This window comes from Erithacus rubecula (genome assembly GCF_903797595.1).
Source record: "Erithacus rubecula genome assembly, chromosome: 8".
Classification (NCBI taxonomy): domain Eukaryota; kingdom Metazoa; phylum Chordata; class Aves; order Passeriformes; family Muscicapidae; genus Erithacus; species Erithacus rubecula.
Window position 1 is genome coordinate 27,650,427 of NC_136659.1, and position 17,699 is coordinate 27,668,125.

At 40.6% G+C, this 17,699-nt stretch overlaps 1 protein-coding gene across 11 annotated transcripts in view; it reads left to right on the forward strand.

The window, feature by feature from the left end:
* Nucleotides 1-17,699, forward strand: part of KALRN (kalirin RhoGEF kinase) — a 457,536-nt gene that overhangs the window by 160,988 nt on the left and 278,849 nt on the right. The window lies entirely within an intron of this gene.

The following is a 17,699-nucleotide window of genomic DNA, read 5'->3' on the forward strand; positions in this document are numbered from 1 at the left end:
CTGGAGGAAAGGTGTGTTGCCAGAGCTTATTTATTTTTACAAGCTTTGGGAGATCATTTGTAGGGCTCAGTGCCCAGGGAGGTATTTCTGATCCAGCCTCAGAGAGTATGAGACTACATATTTCCTCATCCAGCTCCCTTTTCCTATTTTTAATCTTGTCAAATATCCTTGCCCAAAACCCACTGCACCAGCTGTTAAGGTGTGTTACCACAGGGCAGGTGAGGGACCAAGAAAGGGTTCAGGAACACATTCTGTGCCACCCAGGAGCTCCTTCTCTTTTAAACCCCCAGAACATGAGCTGTTAAACAGTGTTCATGTTTTGACAAAGAGTGTGAAGTTAAGAAATGAAGGGCAGAGGGGTTGGCTGCACCTGGAAGTAAGGAGGTAAGGGTCTTGGAAATGCATACAGTTACTTAAACATGCAATGTGCAGAGGACAAAGGTTGTGTTTGGTCTGGGAGGGTCAAGGGCTGTTTGGAGGCTTAATCACTTGGCTGCAGAGTCAATAGCAAATGCAGCCACGTGTACCAGATTTTATTCTCTATTCAGCTCCATTTTCAGCCATACTGTGAGAGAGATTACAGATGTGCTGTGGGGCTGGGGGAGCAGTAGGTCACTCCCTGGGGGTGTGTGTCCTAGAGCTTGGCAATTCCCCCCCAGCTACTGCAATAATGAAACTGGTCCCCTACATCTTATCATTTTTTGCATGGTTGCAAGTATGAAGATAGAACATTACTTTGGGATGCAAGCAATTGCAGAGCAAAAATGGGCTTCTAACATGTCAACCTTGTTCTGTCCTGGTGCACGAAGCCTTTGGAGGATGTCTCTCTCTAGTTGTACCAGAGAACATCCCTTCCTCCATGGTACAATCTCCTGTGATGAAAATGCACCCAGCAGTGAGGGACTGGCCATGCAGGGAACACTTTCACTGGCTTCTCAAGGGTCCTGGCAGATTGGACCTCTGGAGGTAGTAACTGGAGTACTGTCTCCTTCTTGGGTTGTTTGCACATTGAGAGATGTGGAGCAGAAAGCAGCAAGAGTGATCAGAGGTCTTGAAAAAGTGCCTTATCAAGGAAGGCTTAAAAGGATAAAGGTGTTCAGTCTAGAGAGTGACAAGCAAGTGCAAGCATGTGGTGGTGCTGCAAAAGGAAAGGGTTTGTGGGGCAAAGACAAACAAATGTGTTACACCAAAGCAAGTGAAGATTAGGCTGGATATGAGGAGAAGATTTCTAATGGATTCCCATTGGAACTATAAGGCATTTAATTTTTTCTTGAATCCTTCAGTTGTTATATAGACATGCCTCTGGCATTGATACAAATGTTACAGAGAGGGTATGATAGATCAGGAGGCTATTTCTCCCAATTCCTCCTAGCCCCGTTTTGTCTGGTGCTACAGCTGTGAATTTGCTGCTCTAGGAGGGAAATGTGACCACAAACTTCATGGGTTTGGCACATGGGATTGTGTAACCTGTGTGGTGTAAGGAAACACTGAAAACTCATTTTCCCTAAACATTTTGTTCACTTTAACAAGGGCAAGCAGCAGAGCTTTCAAACTTATTTATGTTTTGGAAACAAATATATGGAAGGAACAGTTGGAATTTCTATCACTGGCTCGCAGTTCATGTTTATTCCAAGATGAGTGCTGTAGCTACTAACTATATCAGCCATCCACCAAAATAAACAATTTCATTAGCAGAAACTCTGAACAGGATGTCACAAGAAACTGCTCTGATGTTGAGTGCTAAAAGGAGAAGAGTTTTCTTCTGGCTAGCTGAAAAAGTAGAAATTCCTCAGGAAAAAGAGACTGTAATTTATCATATTGACACAGAATAATAATTCTTTCTTTATTCTTGGTGCATTGGTTTCTGAGTGAGACAGATTGCTCTCCACGTTGATACTATCTGTCACTTAACCCTTGTTTTATATCTTAATGGAGGGGGCAGAGGTGGTGCAGTGCAGGGAGCTTGGAGCAGGTATGAGATTGGTGATGAAATGTGATGATAGATTAGGGTAAGTGAAACCAGGGTCTTGCTAGCACTTTTCAACGTTTCTGATTCAGCTTTCTGCAGTTCTTTCTTCAAAATCAGAATAATAATGTGGGCTTTCTGAAAGCAGCTATGTGTGCTTGAGTTAGAGCAGAATAGTGAGGGCTTTCATGCAGCTGGGAGCCACAGTCAGGCAGGTGCCTGCAGGCAGTGGGGTTTCCTGTGTGGTTGAGGATTACTGCCTGGGGGTGAAGATCTAGGAACACAGCTTGTTCCTATCCCAAAATGGTAACCTTTCAGTCCACAGTGCCTGGGGTAATTTAAGGCTCCTGGAAGGTTCAAAAGCCTGATCCTGCAGTTTTGGGTAGGAGGAGGAGGTTGTGTGTGGGTATCTGACACCTAACTGACATGGTCCTGGTTCTGCGCCCTATGTTGGTTCTTTCAGGCATATCATAAAGTCCTTTTCTCTAAACAGTTCCACTGTAATTAGTTACTAAGAAACGAAGACACTATTCATTAGATGTAAAGATAATTCCATGGATGCCAAGTTTCTACCACTCTGCCATTTTCTGCTTGGTTTACATTTGCACTAATGCTTTCTGGGTAGGCGAAGCTGTATTTCTTGTGACTCAGGATAGCTTCTATTTACATGCAAATTTAAATGGATGCAATGTTTAGAAATTTGGAGGGTGTGACTAAATCGAGGATAACATGGTGTTTATGATCAGGGGAGCTGAAGGAGAATTTTCTGGCCTTGCTGAAGATTTTATATTTTAACACCAGTGCAGTGCCATCTATTCCAGTAGACTGAGCTTTGATTTATGTGTGTGTAAATGAAACTAGCACCAGGCCAATCTCCTCTGCGAGCCCTTTGGAATTACGAATTAAGTTATGCGTAGGCTATAGGAGGATAAAAAGGAGACAGAATATTATTAGCCTGAGTTATCTCTTTGCATGGTGAAGCAATAGGATGAAGGAAATGTTCTCTGTCAGCTAGAGTGAACCTTCCGGCTGAGCACATCAATCTGCTCTGGAGCCAAGATAAGCAATCTCCTGTGCTCTCTGCAGAGGGGAAACCCGAGATGCCTCAGGGGGCTGTGTTTTTAAAGACATCTAGTTTTTATTTGTGCTCTGTTCAAAAAGCTGCTCAAATGTTTCCCTGTTCTGGGGGACATCCAGGGCTCCTAACAGCAGCAAAGTGTTTCCAAGGGCCAGCTCTGAGTGTTTGAACAGCTCCTTAGAGCTGCCCAAGCTGCAGGAGAGGTGCTGGGAGCAGTAAAACAACTGAAGTACCCCTAAAAATTAGTTTAATGACTGGGACTTTGTAAAATTAGAAGAACAATACCGGGGATGGCAAAATGTAGCAGTACTCACCCACTCTTGGATTTATTTTAAGCTCTTCTCTGGTGACCTGTGATACTGTGTATATTAGCTCCTCTGGCCGGGAGTAGTGTGAAACTCATTTTGTTGATTGATAGGAATTAAACCCTAGAGCTCTGCTTTCTGTTATGTGATCTTAGCACAGAAGGAGCTTTAGAGGACCTTTTTTTTTTTCTTTCCCTGGAAGCTATTGTAGATTTATAAAAATAACCATCTATTTAAAAAATAACACCAGGGACGTCATACTAATTTTAGTAACTAAATATCTGGTGCCATCGATAAGATAATTATTCCACCATACACTTCTTTCAAAATACAGCAGTAAAAAATGCAGTGAAGCTAATGATCTCCATGGACATGTAGTATTTTCTTCATATATAATTTAACAAATAATTGTAAGGTATTTTGAATAAAGACATTCATTAGAAGTAAATAACTGACATGAGTGCTGGTGAATTTAAGAGTGTTTTGCCACTCTGTAGCCAGTTCAAATCCAGCCTCTACCACATGTGGTATTGGTGTGTTATGTTTTGTCACTCTGTGAGGGACTGGGGGACTTCTGTTGAAATATGGGTGCTCTTACCTTGTCCTACTGAAAAGCTTCTGAGCTCACTGCTCTGTGTTGCTTCCTTCCTTCCCTTACTGACCACCTCAGGGCCAAGTTACACATTCACTTCTTGTTGGAAATCAGCACTTCAGGAGAGGATCTCTGATTTCCTTCCAGCCATGTTAATAACCTGTTGAGGCATTTTATTCCTGGGTGAGTGGACCGTATAATTGACAGCTATAATTGATGTTGAAATTCTGCAGCAGGTGTCTACAGCTGCAACCTTAGAAACACTCATTTACTAGAAGCTGCTAGAAAATGTGGTCTTCCTAGAAGTGCAGAGAGAGTGACAAGAGATGTCAGAGCCTGGAGAGCAGGAATTATGAGAAAAGATTGAAGGTGGTGGGGCTGCTTATATTAGAGAGTGAAAGTAAAGTGATGTGTTAAAATACACTTTGCAAGCCCAAGCTAAAGTAAACAATTTAGTCTCAGTGTACATGGAAAATGTGACAAAAAGAAAGTGATTAAAATCACAGATTGAAGAACTGAAGCAGATTTCTCTATCCTCCCCATCTTGGAGTCCTTGTTATGAGGTGTGTCTGGAGAGACCCAGGTCTTGTCACTCCTGTCTCACTGCAGAGGCAAGCAAACAGCAGTCATTCCAGCTTTTGTGATTGATAGTGCTTTGTAGAAAGATGTGGGGTTTTTAAATAGATACACGATTTCCTATGTTTGTTTTAAAAACAGCCCAAACCTAAGGTAAATGGGAGGGCTTTGGTGTCTGCTCCCAAATTACTTCCTGCTTTCATTGCCTGTTGCTGTTTTCCTGGATAGTGTAAGGGAAGATCTTGCACAGCTCTGGACCTAAAGCAGATGTCCTCTTTTTCTCTGCCCTCTGAGGGAGCTGAGAGTGCTCTCTGAATGATTCCAGCCTGGTTACCTGCTGAGCCTTGTTCTGCTGTCCAGCTCCATAACACTGCAAGTGTTTTCAGGCAGTTTTTGAGCAGCACAAAGAGCATGATGCACAACTCTGCAGTTGATGTACTGTGAATTGCACAGCTTGTGTAGCCCTTTCCCTCTACAGACTAATAAAAGGCAGGGTAAGCTGGGGTCTGCATCTCACTTTTACAGTAATCATCGATATGAGTCTAACAGAAGTCTCACTTTATTTATAAGCAAATGAGATTAACTTAATGGTAATATTTAAATAAGTTTATGAAAATTTCATTATCTTCTTTCAGAATGTGAGTTTGGGAATTGAAATAAATAAAAGAAAGGTTGATGCTCTTACAAGAGTGAATTCCTTATTTAAAGTAAATTCCTTGAAGTACTTTCAAAAGGATTTGCAAAGTATTTTCTAAGTTGTTTATCTTGTATCCAAATATTTTGTACTGTTTAGGAAGACCTGAAAATCTCTTAATTTTTTTTTTCCCCACAAAGTTCTACAATATTTCTGTATTCTTAAGTATAGCTTACTCTATTTAATTATATTTTAATTGTATTCCAATAAATAATTGAAGTTACTGATTGCCACATGCAGAGAAACTGGGATTTCAACTTGTCATTGTGTTTTTAAGCATTGTATTCAACACTCAACATCTGCTTAATTTTAGGCTATAAATCTGCAATTGAAAACAGTTAATATGAACGAATCCCTCATTTATTATGTCTGAAATATTTCCAAGGCAATTGTTCTATTTTACAGGGTAGGGGAAGGAGTTCAGCTTTCTCTTACTGCCAACCACGCAGACTCATGCTGAGATTTCAAAGTCATATTGGGTTCTTTCTGATTCATCTAATATCTCCAACACAAATTCAACAGGTTAATATTTTGAAGATTTAGGATTACAGAGGGTAGCCCTACAGGCCAAGTTTAGCATAGAAGGGAAATGCACAGGTCTGGAGGAGAAGTTGCCTTTCCTGGCACTGGGCTGTTTTCCAGCTGAGTGGGAGCTCAGTTGTACATTCTTCAGTGGAGTCAATGGATAGGGCTTGTGGAGGGCACACGTGCAATGAAATTAAAGGTCACAGTTTTACTTTGTGCTCCTCCCAGGCATCTCTACCCAGTTCAGGTCCAATGCCTTTTGGTTTTACTAGTCTAGCCTTTTTTGTTCCAGCCCTGCCCTCCCAGCTGCAGAGCTTCTCCTCCCCACAGGCAGTGCATTCAGGCTGCAAGCTCAGAGCAGCCAGAAGAATGGCAGTGAGTGGATTCCTTCCCACAGCCCCCATCTTCCCATGTCCTCTGTACTGAGAATAGCCAAAAGGTGCCCATCCACAGCTCTGTAGTACCACCCTGCTCTTACTGGGATGAGAGCCATGGGAGGGCTGTTAAACCCTCAGACAGAGCTGGCTGTGGCAGTGCTTCTGCTTGGTTTCCTGCCAGGACCAGGAGGGCTGACCTGCAGACAGCTGCCTCTGATATGGTGGTGGTTCCATGCCACCACTCAAGGTTTGGTGGGCTTTGCCAAGGGTCTGAGCTTTGACAAGGCCCTGAGAAAACCTCAGTTATCTCAGGGCAGCCTCAGGTGCTGCTCAGCCCCCCTGCAGGGACTGTGGGGTGCTGATTCTGGCTCTCTCACATGAGATGGGTGCCTGCCCTGTGCAGCCACTCCCTGTGTTGCTGTATTTCTGTTAGCAGTGTTGCACATAGCACCTCACTGCATTTCCAACAGTGGATTCTGGCTGGGAAGGATTCTGCTTGGATTTTTCCAAATCTGGATCAAACAGCAAAACAACCCCTCACCATTCATGCCACCATGGCCTGGTGGCACCAAGTGGTGCTGGCAGGGTCTGGGGCCTGACCCCATCCCCTGAGTTGTCTCACGTAGAGCTGTGCTGCACACTCTGCTTTTTGAGCCCTGTCCAGGCCCTCAGTCTGGGGATTAGATCAGCATTGTTCCTCTTCCTAAATGGCTTTTACATGTTGGTTGTACCGGCATCTGCTGCCTGGAAGAAGGAGCTGAGATGATGGAGAAAAGGCAGAAACTTGTAAACTAGGATATATCCTGCACCCATTCACTGGTGAGGGAGCTGGCAGGCACCACAGCCTGCTATAAATTTTATGCAGAGCATCATTTTCTCCATCCTCTTCCTCAGTGGCTCTCTGAGAAGTGTTTTGTGAGTCTCTGCAGCACACCTCCCCAGCTGCTGTCCCTGGCCTTGGCCACGTTCATGCTGGTGTAAAGCTCTTGCATGTTCCTCCTGGGCCTTTTAACCATCAGACCTGTGGCTCCACAATGCTCCAAAAGGTCCAGGCAGCAGTGACTGGGAGGATTCCTTGGAGAAGGCAGGCATGTGCTAATGTGAGCAGCAATTCAGAAAAGCTAAAATTAGCAGACAGAGAGGTTTTGTGGGGGCGTCTCACTGGCAGCAGAGCTGGCACAGGCTGTGCACAATTCCCTCCTGAAGCTGTCAGCAGCCATCAGTGGAATATGCAGCAGTTCAGCCAATCCTGAATTTTCTTTTAGGTGATCGCTTTCCTACAGTTTTTGCAGAGACTGAAAAATAGTTTTTGTCTCATTCCACTGTGGATGCTTGTGTTCCTCATCAGTAACTCCAGTATGTGCTATATCCTTTTCACTCTTAGAAATTATTATGATTTGGAAGTGGCTTGTGCCATCTCTTCATGGATGTCATTAGAAGCAGGAAAACAACTGCTGTGCTTTGCAGTCTGCTTTGTGATGGGCATGTTGTCCAAGTTGTCTCAATATCAATGGAAAGCTCTTCTCAACTCCCATGGAGAATGGATGAGACCTTTACTGTGTGCCAGTAGGAGGCAAGTAATGGGAGACGCAGAAGTGGAGTTGTCTCAGTCCAGACAGGCTGATCCTTATCCTCATTGGATGCATGGGGTGTTGGGGAGGCTGCTCTAAAGTCTGGGCTCCCCAGTGCACACTGAGGAGGACTGAGGATATGTTTTCAGGAATATATTTTAGCTATGTCTCCAAATGAATAATGAAAAGCCAATGCCATCATGCTGTCTGTCAGACACTGTTAAACCAAATCTGTCAGAGAAAATGCTCAAGAATATTAAATTTCTACAAATCTAATAAGAATAGACAGCTGAATCAAGAAAAGAGACCTAATTAGTGTCCACAGAGATGGGAGGGTGGTCTGAACTGAGCCCTTCTCAGAGACTGAAAGTGTGCAGAAGTCCCTAGATCGTGTAAGAGGCACATTTGTTATTAACCATTAGAGAATCAATTTGCAAACCACTACCAAGGGTTTGGCAGTTCCCATGCTCATAAAAGCCCATGCTAGTTTATGGTATTAGAAAATTTGATCATAAAAACATTGAACAATGACCAATTCATGGTAACATGGGATTGAGCAGGCTGATGTTCTTATAGCATGGAAAGTATGGCTTGGGACTGGCAAAATTTGTCTCAGAGGTTGGATGCTCAGTTCCCTGCTGTTTGCAAAGGGAATTGGTATCCAAGTTGGGTAGACAGTTGTAAATCCCATCAATGGTTTCTTCTCATTTTCCACAAGGTGTTCCTAACCAAGTCTGTGGTGTTTTATGCCTTCCTTGTGGATCCTGGCACTGCTTCAGAGCTCCCTGTGGATCCTGCAGTACATAATGTAACTCTATGGTGTGCAACTGTTGGGCTATTTAGATTAAGAGAAAAAAAGAAAAAGAGAAACAAATACTTTAATGCAAAGTAAAATCCTAAATAAGAAAAATAATTTTAGACTCTCTCCTTCTCCCCCAGGAAAAGGCAGCAAAGTGTAATTCAGACATGCTTTTGGCTTGGCAAACATTGTCTGGTCAGCAACGTGTGCCACAGTGTGTTTTTCTGCTATTAACAGGGGAGGATTGGTTTCCCTGACTGTATACACAGTGCTTTATTTTATGCCTAACTTTAAAGAGAAACCTTAGTCTCTAGAGAATTTTCCAGTGATGCAATATTTTAGAAAGATCCTTTGTGGTACTTCACCAACAAGGCAGAGCACCAAAACAGCTTTCCCTTGTCCTGCAGCTGTTTTCAGGGAAGTCTTCCACCTCTTAAACATGCCTATGCTACTGTACAAACCAGAGAAAGTAGGAACCTGCTGTAACCTTGATGCTGTATTTACAAGGGACATCTTTGCTGAATGGTCCTTTTGGTTAAAGTTATTGAATAGCAATTGTAATAGAGCATGGGCTTTATAGAATATTTGCATCTCTCTCCAAAAATCATAGCAGCAATTCATCTCCAGCCAGAGCAGGCTGCTTTCATGTGCCTTTCCTGTCCCTTTCCCCTTGTTTTACAGGGGTATACAACAATTGACAGTTTCTAATATTAATGCTGTGTTATTAGAAAACTTTCACTAGAAGGATATGTTAAATTTTATGGTTTGTTTATTTATTTGAGGGGCCAAGCCAGATGGTTGTGCTATAGATGATGTCATTGAGGATTGAATAAATACTACTTTTTGAAGTTTAGTTTGAAAGTATTGCTAATTAAAAATTATTTTCCTTGGTAAACTATATTAAACTGATATTAAACCATATTAACTGACATTTTAAATCTTGAGGATAGAAAGCCCTAAGTGGTTTTGTTAGAGATATGCTGCATGAGGCAGAAGTACATATCCCTTAAACAGTGTGCACTGATTAGACCTCTAATTTCTGGGAAGCAGGATCCTAAAGCTGCCTTTCCCAATCCTGAGTTGGGAGCACTTTGTAAGAAATTGACTGTGTACTGTGTCACTGCTTGACCTTAGAAAATGCACTTGGAAAACATGTCTAATTATGAAATGTACCATTTTACCATGCAGCAGTTCTAGGGAGTGGAAGAAGAATTTAGGAGAGAGCAGTAATCCCAAAGGTGTGTGATTAACTAATGGGTGATTTTGCACATAGGACACATGGCTGAAAAAGCTTCCTTGTTAATAAACTGTTGGTCTAAGAATTATTCAAGTAGGCAATATGTTCTTTTTCCTTAAGACCTCTTTTTTTTCTTTCATTCTAAAGACAGAACTAAACTCGTACAACACTGATTAATCACATCCAATTTTTTGGTTGTGTCCCCTTATTTCTCCATTTGTCTCTTTCTACAACATTTGTAATTTAGTTTAGAAACTGCATCTGGAGAAGCAAACATTTCTGAGATCACAGATTAGTTAAGATTTTGCTCCCCACTAGAGATTTGTGGGTAGGAGCTGAAATTCCATTCCAATATCTAATTAAAAATCAGGTACATGGGAAAGTAGTGAAAAATCTTACCCGTAGGAAGAATGTCTGGGAGCTCTGCTTTTTAATGAACTGTTAGACTAGGAATCAAATACACAAGCAGTATGTGCAGGTTTTTCAGGGTTTTATTCTTCTCTCTTCTCAACTGCTATATCATTCCTCACTCCAGGCTTACTGGAAATCTCAGTGTCTCTTTGCTTTCCAGAACAGCCACCCTAATGATTTCGCAGTGTCGGATAGTAAACTGTAGGTGACATGGAAATAGGGTCAGCTAAAAATATTTCCTGGGATTTTCAGTTGGGAATGAATTCTGTAGGACACTTCACCACAGTAGTTTTAGGGACTGTAAAATTGCATCTTGTGTGTATTAGTATCAGCAGCACTTACCTGATGACTTGTTGGGCACTACTAATTATATGAAGAAGGCACAGATTTTTGTTAGGTAAAATCCACTCAATACCTTTGAGAAAGAGGCCATTTGAGAATCCACCTGCTCTAACTTGGACACTAGGTTTAGAAGTGTTCATCTTAGCAAATAAAATGCTAGTTGTATTTTCTACATTCCCGGGGTACTTGGAAAATTAAAGCAGAAATGTTTGAATAACATACAGAACTCTGAGCAACATAAATTGAATGTATTGGATACAATACCAATGCAAGTCTGTCTTGACCTCCATTTCTGGGCTTTTGAAATTGGTGACAAGTCAGTATTTCCAGAAGCTGAAGTCAGTTTTGTCAATACTGTGCTCACATTGCCCTTTTAGAGGCAAATGACTTATAATTGTTTTTAAAATGAAAGCATATTTTTCCCTTTTTTTGTGGGAGGATACAAATGCACAAAGAACTTAACTGTGTTCATGCTGCCTTGAAAAGATGCCAGAAGTCAAATGTGTAATTAGGGATTCTGTTAAAAATCTAATTCCTCTACCTGTGAACATTTTTTTGACACAGAGCTTTTTGTGTCATCGCTTTCTGTTTTGTATGTCTTATTTTCTTGGCCAAGAAGTAAATCCCTTTTCACAGAAAATTGTCATAGATTTTCTGGGGTGTTATTTGTTCTTTTTCAAAGTCCACTTTTGTTTTCAAGTGAAATACTCTAAAGCATAATATTAGACCATGTTTTATTTAACACCTGGTTACTCATGGAAAATCTCTTTAAAATCCTTCAGAAGATGTTACATTTGAAGATGATACAACAGGTTATGTTATGTATTCTTATGATGTAGGTTTGTTCTTGCAGTGATAAAATTGAATGTTTCCAATGCTAGGACACTTTCTGTTCTACATCACATAGGTTCAAATATTGGTCAAATTCTAAAAGCGAATGATAAACTATTTTAGGTAGAGAGGGCAAAGAGAAGATCAAAGAAATCGTGATCACCAGATGATGTAACAGGATTGTTGGGGGTGGATTTTAACCTAGTTGGAAGTAAATTAATATATAAGGTAATTTTACGAGTTAGTCTCAACTGATTTATCAAACAATTAGTTTTTCTTACCTTTGATGTGTTCCTCCTGTGAAAATTACAGGATTCCCCTGTTGGTTCTTCCAGGCTACAGCTGACTTCAACAGAACCTGACTGAACTTGAAATATATATCTGCTCTGCAAACAGAATCAGGCAACAAATGAATCTCAAGACAACAAACTAGAGAGGGTTTTTCTAGGCAGCCATTACCAAGCTCTCAGACTTTTCTACAAGTCTCATACATTTTAAGACAGAATAAAGATATTTATTCATTGTTTAAGTTGCCAGGGGCATAAGAAGGAAATCATTAAGGTGGAAACATGCATTCACCATGTCTGCTCTTAGTCACAAATGAAAGGAGGATATCAATACTTTTTCAGGCTAACACATTAATTTACTACAATAGATTGGAAACTGATGCAAGAGGTCAACCAAAGCAGTAAAAGGCCTGCCTGGCCTGCAGGCTTCTACTTACTGTGTCCTTTACTAATTCTTATTTAAGTACTGTGATCCTCCTCCAGAAAAGCAGTCAAGTGTGATCATATGTCCATCCACATCCAGCAAGTGTAAACATGTGCTTCATGCACCATCTTAATTGCTTAATGAAGCTCCTTCTATTGTGAGGCACAACCATACAAACAGGAACCAGATGGAAGATATTTTTATCAGATGGGCCATAGGACTAAAGAAATATGGTCATTGAACATTGCTGTCCTTAAAAACCCCAGGGTTGGGATATGTCTGCATCCATGCAACATCCCCACAATGTGATAATTCAGGCAGCAGCCACTGTCATAAACCCAGAGCAGTCTTACCTCCCCTCTCAGATACCAATGATCTGAGCTTGCTTAAGGGGCATAAACACACAGCGACAATTATTTCAGAAGGACTTATATCAAAGAAGGTTGAAACAGTTATTTGCATTTGGAAGCAGGGTTGTTTGTTTATTTTTGGTTTTTTGAATCATTAGTTTTGTGGATGATTTTAGCAGTTTGTAAAGCATCCTCTCATAACAGACCAGTTCAGTATGCGTTTTGTTTTCAACTAGTAGGAAAAAGTCTGAGTGTATTTGAGCGTTTTCTCTGCTGTTTGTCATGCCTGTCATAGCAACAGAGGTTTTAACTTGTTTTCCTTAGTTTTATGTTATGAAGCTCTAAAAATTATGCATTAAGCTAATTCTCCTGTGGGTTCTACATCAAATCCCCACTAATTGTGCTTTTGCAGTCTTTTCCACTATAGGCTTCAAGTACTAGTTTGATTATGCTGTGATCACTGCTTTTACTCTACACAATACAAAAAGAGCAAATCCTTGATTATAATTGCAGGCGTGTTTATTTGGCCAGGCTCTTGTCCAGTCCTAATTGACAGCCTGAATTGTGCAGCATGGTCGTCAAAATGGGCAAGAGCTTTTGTGAATAATTCATGGCTTTGACAAATGTTGTTTTTGCAGGTTTGGTGGCAAAATTAGCAGCAGTGAAATAGTTAAGAATTCTGGTATTTAGGCTGCCAGAATTGGGTTTTCAGTTAGCACCCCAATATGATGGAGAATGCAAGTTCATGTTCTAGTCTCATTGTTTCTTCTCCTGGCTGCAGACTCAGCAAGACAAACGTGCATTAGTTTATATTGTCAAGGCTATCTTTGCAAGCAGATGGGCTAGAAATCTAATTAAAAAACCCAAAAGCTTTGATTCTGGAAAAAAAAATAAATAGAAAATCCGTGGGACATCTCTAAATCCTCTGAATTAAATGGATGTTCTATGTCAATGCTGTTCTATTGTCACACTTATAAATAAAATATGAAGGGGCCTACTTTCACATAGACCCATAAATGGGCTCATTTATGAGTTTAATAAAGCATGTGTATGCAGTACAATTAGATAAGCATATGTATAGAGCAATAAATGATTCCTATATAAAATCAGCACACGTGTAACAGAAAATATATCCCAGTGTGGATAAATAAGCACATGGTTAGATTATTAACTGATCTCTCTTAAGCTTTTTTAAATTAACTATGAGGCAACCATGACTATTTGCAATTTTTTGCAATTATGGATCCTCCCTGTGTCTGAGGATGTGGTAAATATAATACATTCAATGGAAGAATGCAGTGGTTTCAACAAAGAAAAGTGTAGTATCATGCACAAGGAGGAGATTACTAACCCAGAGAGGTTCACCTGACTCAGTCTCATGCCTTGGACTACAGTGCTCCAACCAGGTGTAAAAATGCATAACTTGTGAAGCTGTAATTGCAAGGAAAATAGCTACACATATTTGTTTGTCTCAGTATCAGGGACTCACCTATCATAGGCTTTTCTTAAACTGGAGAATGTGTCCAGTGTGAGGCTAGAGGTTTGCAGAGCAACTGTGAAATGGATTCTGTTGGTTCTTGTCAGTTGTTTTCTGGTGGAGAGGGGAAGGGGTAACTATGGTTATTCAGCTTGCTACAGAAACCCAAAGCATTGAGCCCATTCCTGCACAAGATATTATAGAGGCATTAGTTTAACTCACAGGTAGGAAACCCATTAGTCTGGTGGAGTAGGTTTGGCCTGATGTGTGCTTGCTGTGCCTCTTCCAGGTCAAATGAGTAGCTCAGTATTAGACCAATATAATTAGGTGCAGTATTTCAAGAACATGCTGTCTCTGATTTTCATTGCTGTGGGCTTGCTGACATCTACAATAAATTGTAAGTTCTCTGACTAGCAGATTCCTATCATTACTATCCTGGCATATGTTAATTTGTCAATATAATTTTCAGGTCTGTCAGCAGGAAAAGCACCACTTGGGGTATGTAATTCCTGAGATGAATAGGTTGATGATCATTCACATGTGCCACTTTTAGATGGAATTGCCAGTGAAGTTTTATTGTGCTTTTGATAGAGAAGCAAAATAGCTAATAAGGAAAAGGGAGCAGGCAGTTGAAACAAGGCAATTACTTTTCAGAGCATTTACCTGAACCTGCTTTAGCTGATAAAACAATACCTCTGGTTTTTCCAGTTAGAGGTGACTGATAGGTACAGGTAATGATGGAGAACTGAAATTATTTGCAATAGTGATGAACATTCAGGATTGTAAGGGAAGCAACATTAAAACTGCATTGCCATGAGAGCCATGTGTGCATTCCCAGCAGCCTGGATCAGTGCTGGGATGGTAAACCTGAGGAGACCATACCCTGGCACCTGAGGAACTCTGTCTCCTGCAAAGGTGACAGCATCTGAGGCTGGAGAAATATCTCAAGTGATCTTGGGAAGGCACTCACAGTTACCTCAGAGACAGACTCAGCTGGGGCTTGTACATTTATTGCCAGGATTTTAAGTGTTGGATTCATTTTTGCTTTCCAGAAGCTTTTTAGATTCAGTTTTCTCACTCACACTCAACAGTATCTTTCAGGTCTTCTACTGCCTTTGAAATACTGAGTTATCAACCTGTTTGTGCTCAGTCAGCTCCAGTGATTTTGATCTCTCCCACGTTTATGTCTCCACACATAAAAAAGAGATGATACCTCATATCCAGTGGCTACATTGGCATGGCTCAGCCCCTTTTGCTAGACACTGTGACAGGCCTGGCCTTTCTAGGAGACACATTCAGAATAAATTGGATGGGAGCTAGAGGTTTTGCAGCTGGATTAGGAATAGCACAGTTTCCCCTGTCTCTGAGGACTTTGTTAAAAGGACTTTTCCACTCTCAATGCCATCCTGGTAGCTTTTTGAAAGAATTAGTAAAGTCTGCTGTGTGAATGAATACACAAAAATTGATTTTACAAGTATATCTTACAACATAGATTGATTTTGCAGCTTCAGAGCAAGTCTTTCTGGATGTAATACAACAGGCAGTCTTCACCCAGCCTGGCATGGCAGGAAGCATCTATCTGATAACTGAACTATTTTAGGTAAATCATTGTGCCTACAAAGACCTGCTTTGTTTGTATATGGGTGGAGCTCAAAATAAAAAAAAAAAAAAATGTACCACTCATTTATTAGTCATGGTCAGTCCTCATTGTCCAACTCAGGGAAAAAAGGGGCATCAACTTTTAATTTTTGTAATTCTAAAGAGAACTGAAATTCTCATGTAGCATCAAAACAGACCCATGGACCATGGAATGTTTCTGGGATGGAGCACTCAGCCTTTTCTCCTAACAGATGCACTGGAATCCAGTGTTTGCCCTTACGTCTGTGGATTCTGGCCAAAATCCTGTAAGTCTTAAGGAGTAGTTTAACCATTTTTGCTTAGAAGACATAAAGTGCACAGTGAATCTCATGCTTAAGCCTGAACTGCAAATAAGCAGAAGCTAAGACAGTTGTGGAAGAATCTGCTGTTTTGAAATGCAAATTTTTAAATGAGAAAAAATCCAAAAGATTTAGAAATTCCCCACAGACATACCTCTAAATTGTTATGTCAGTAAAAATATTTTGATAAAATTCAAAGGTTTGGGGTTTTTTTAACTAGACTGATGAAAAAAAAAGTAAAAAAATGAAAAAAAAAAAAAAAGCCTGAAAAGGTAGACCAGAATATTTTTCTGTTATAAAAGCCTTTTTCAGTTTTAAATTCAGTAAAGCTTTCATAAGAATCTGCACTCATCATGAAATATCTTGCTTGTAATTGATATGTAGCGTCTCATCTTCTCTCCCTAGTTCCTTATTTTAATTATAGTTCTTCTGTAAATGGGTATGCATTGCTCTCCTGCACTGCCAGGAGCAGGGTGTGGGAACTGATGAGTGCTTACTGCAAGAGATGTCAGTACTATGTAGAAAAAGTAAGTGATTTTACCATCTTTGAAGAGGTTTTTTTTCCTCTCATCATCTGTGAGCTCAGTCGAGCCCTGGATCAAATGTGCAAGTCCCAGAGTGGTTTTACCTGCCTGCATCAGGAAGGAATTTGGCATGGTGTCTGCCTGTGGACATTATTGCATTTTACCAGGTGCTGCTGTTAACTGCCTAGACCTACATTAATCATTCTTTGCATGAGCTGAACATGTTTGCAGGCTTCTTTATGCTGTAAAGGTCTTTCCCCTATGGGTTTCTCTGCCTCCCACAATGTGTTTCAAGGAAATGTATGTATTTGCAATCTGGAGGCTTTCCACTCTGGGGTGACTCTGTTTTATGGCACTGCCTGGAATCCTGGAGCTGTTCACCCTGCTCCATTCACTCACTTGTTAAGTCACTGATGTTGAGAGCTGATAAATTAGGATGCAATGTCTAAGAGCCCAAGCACTCATTGCCCAGATGAAGTATCCCTTTCCTCATGTGAAAATCTGGCAGTGCTGACCATAGACTAAACTTCATAGTGAAGTTAACAGCATGTGAAATGACCTTCATGGTCTCCTTCTTTGAACTGTGAAAAAAATTCATAACATAGGCAAAAAGATCCATTTATTTTCTGAATCTTAGTAGCTTGACTGTGCTAAGCACAGCCATATATATTTATTTCTCCTCTGGAATCCAATGGCATTGAATCTTCAAACCTACTTCAAATAGCCTCTGCTCATCCAAACCTTTTCAAGAATGGTGTGTTTATATTTCAACACAACCCTAATATTTATTTTTTTCCAGTAAATGTCAAGAACATATAATTTTCATTTGGTAAAGCATTTTTGTTTTGTGTCTGCTAAATCATCTCGAATACAAGACTTTAAATGCTCAAGAGAGAGTTGAATGGTACTTACTGTTCAAATATTTCTTTGTTGTGGTAACAAATCTTTAAATGTAGCCCTGCTTCAACAAAAACAAAGCCTTGATTAATTTCATATTTATCTCAGCAGCTGTTTCAAGGAAGACCTGCCAGATATTGATCCAAATATAGTAGACGTGCAACAAAAGGGGAAGAGAGTAAATGGGTTTAGATGAAGGCAACATTTACCAGCAGAAACTTAACAGGAATGTGAAAAATTATAGCATTTGTCCTCCAGATTTGGCTTTAACAGCTGCAATCATGCATTTTTTGGACGCAGCTGTGTTTTATATCTTTGCCATGTGAATGAAGATGGGAAGCTTCTCAAATAGTGTTTATTTGCTCAATTAAATAGGAGGCCGAATGCCTGCAGAACTTTGGGTCCCAATTCTGGTCTGGGCTGTAATGATTCAGATCTGAATTTTTAGGTGGGTAGAAGAGAGCTCAACACAACCCTGCTGAACCTGAGAGAGATACCA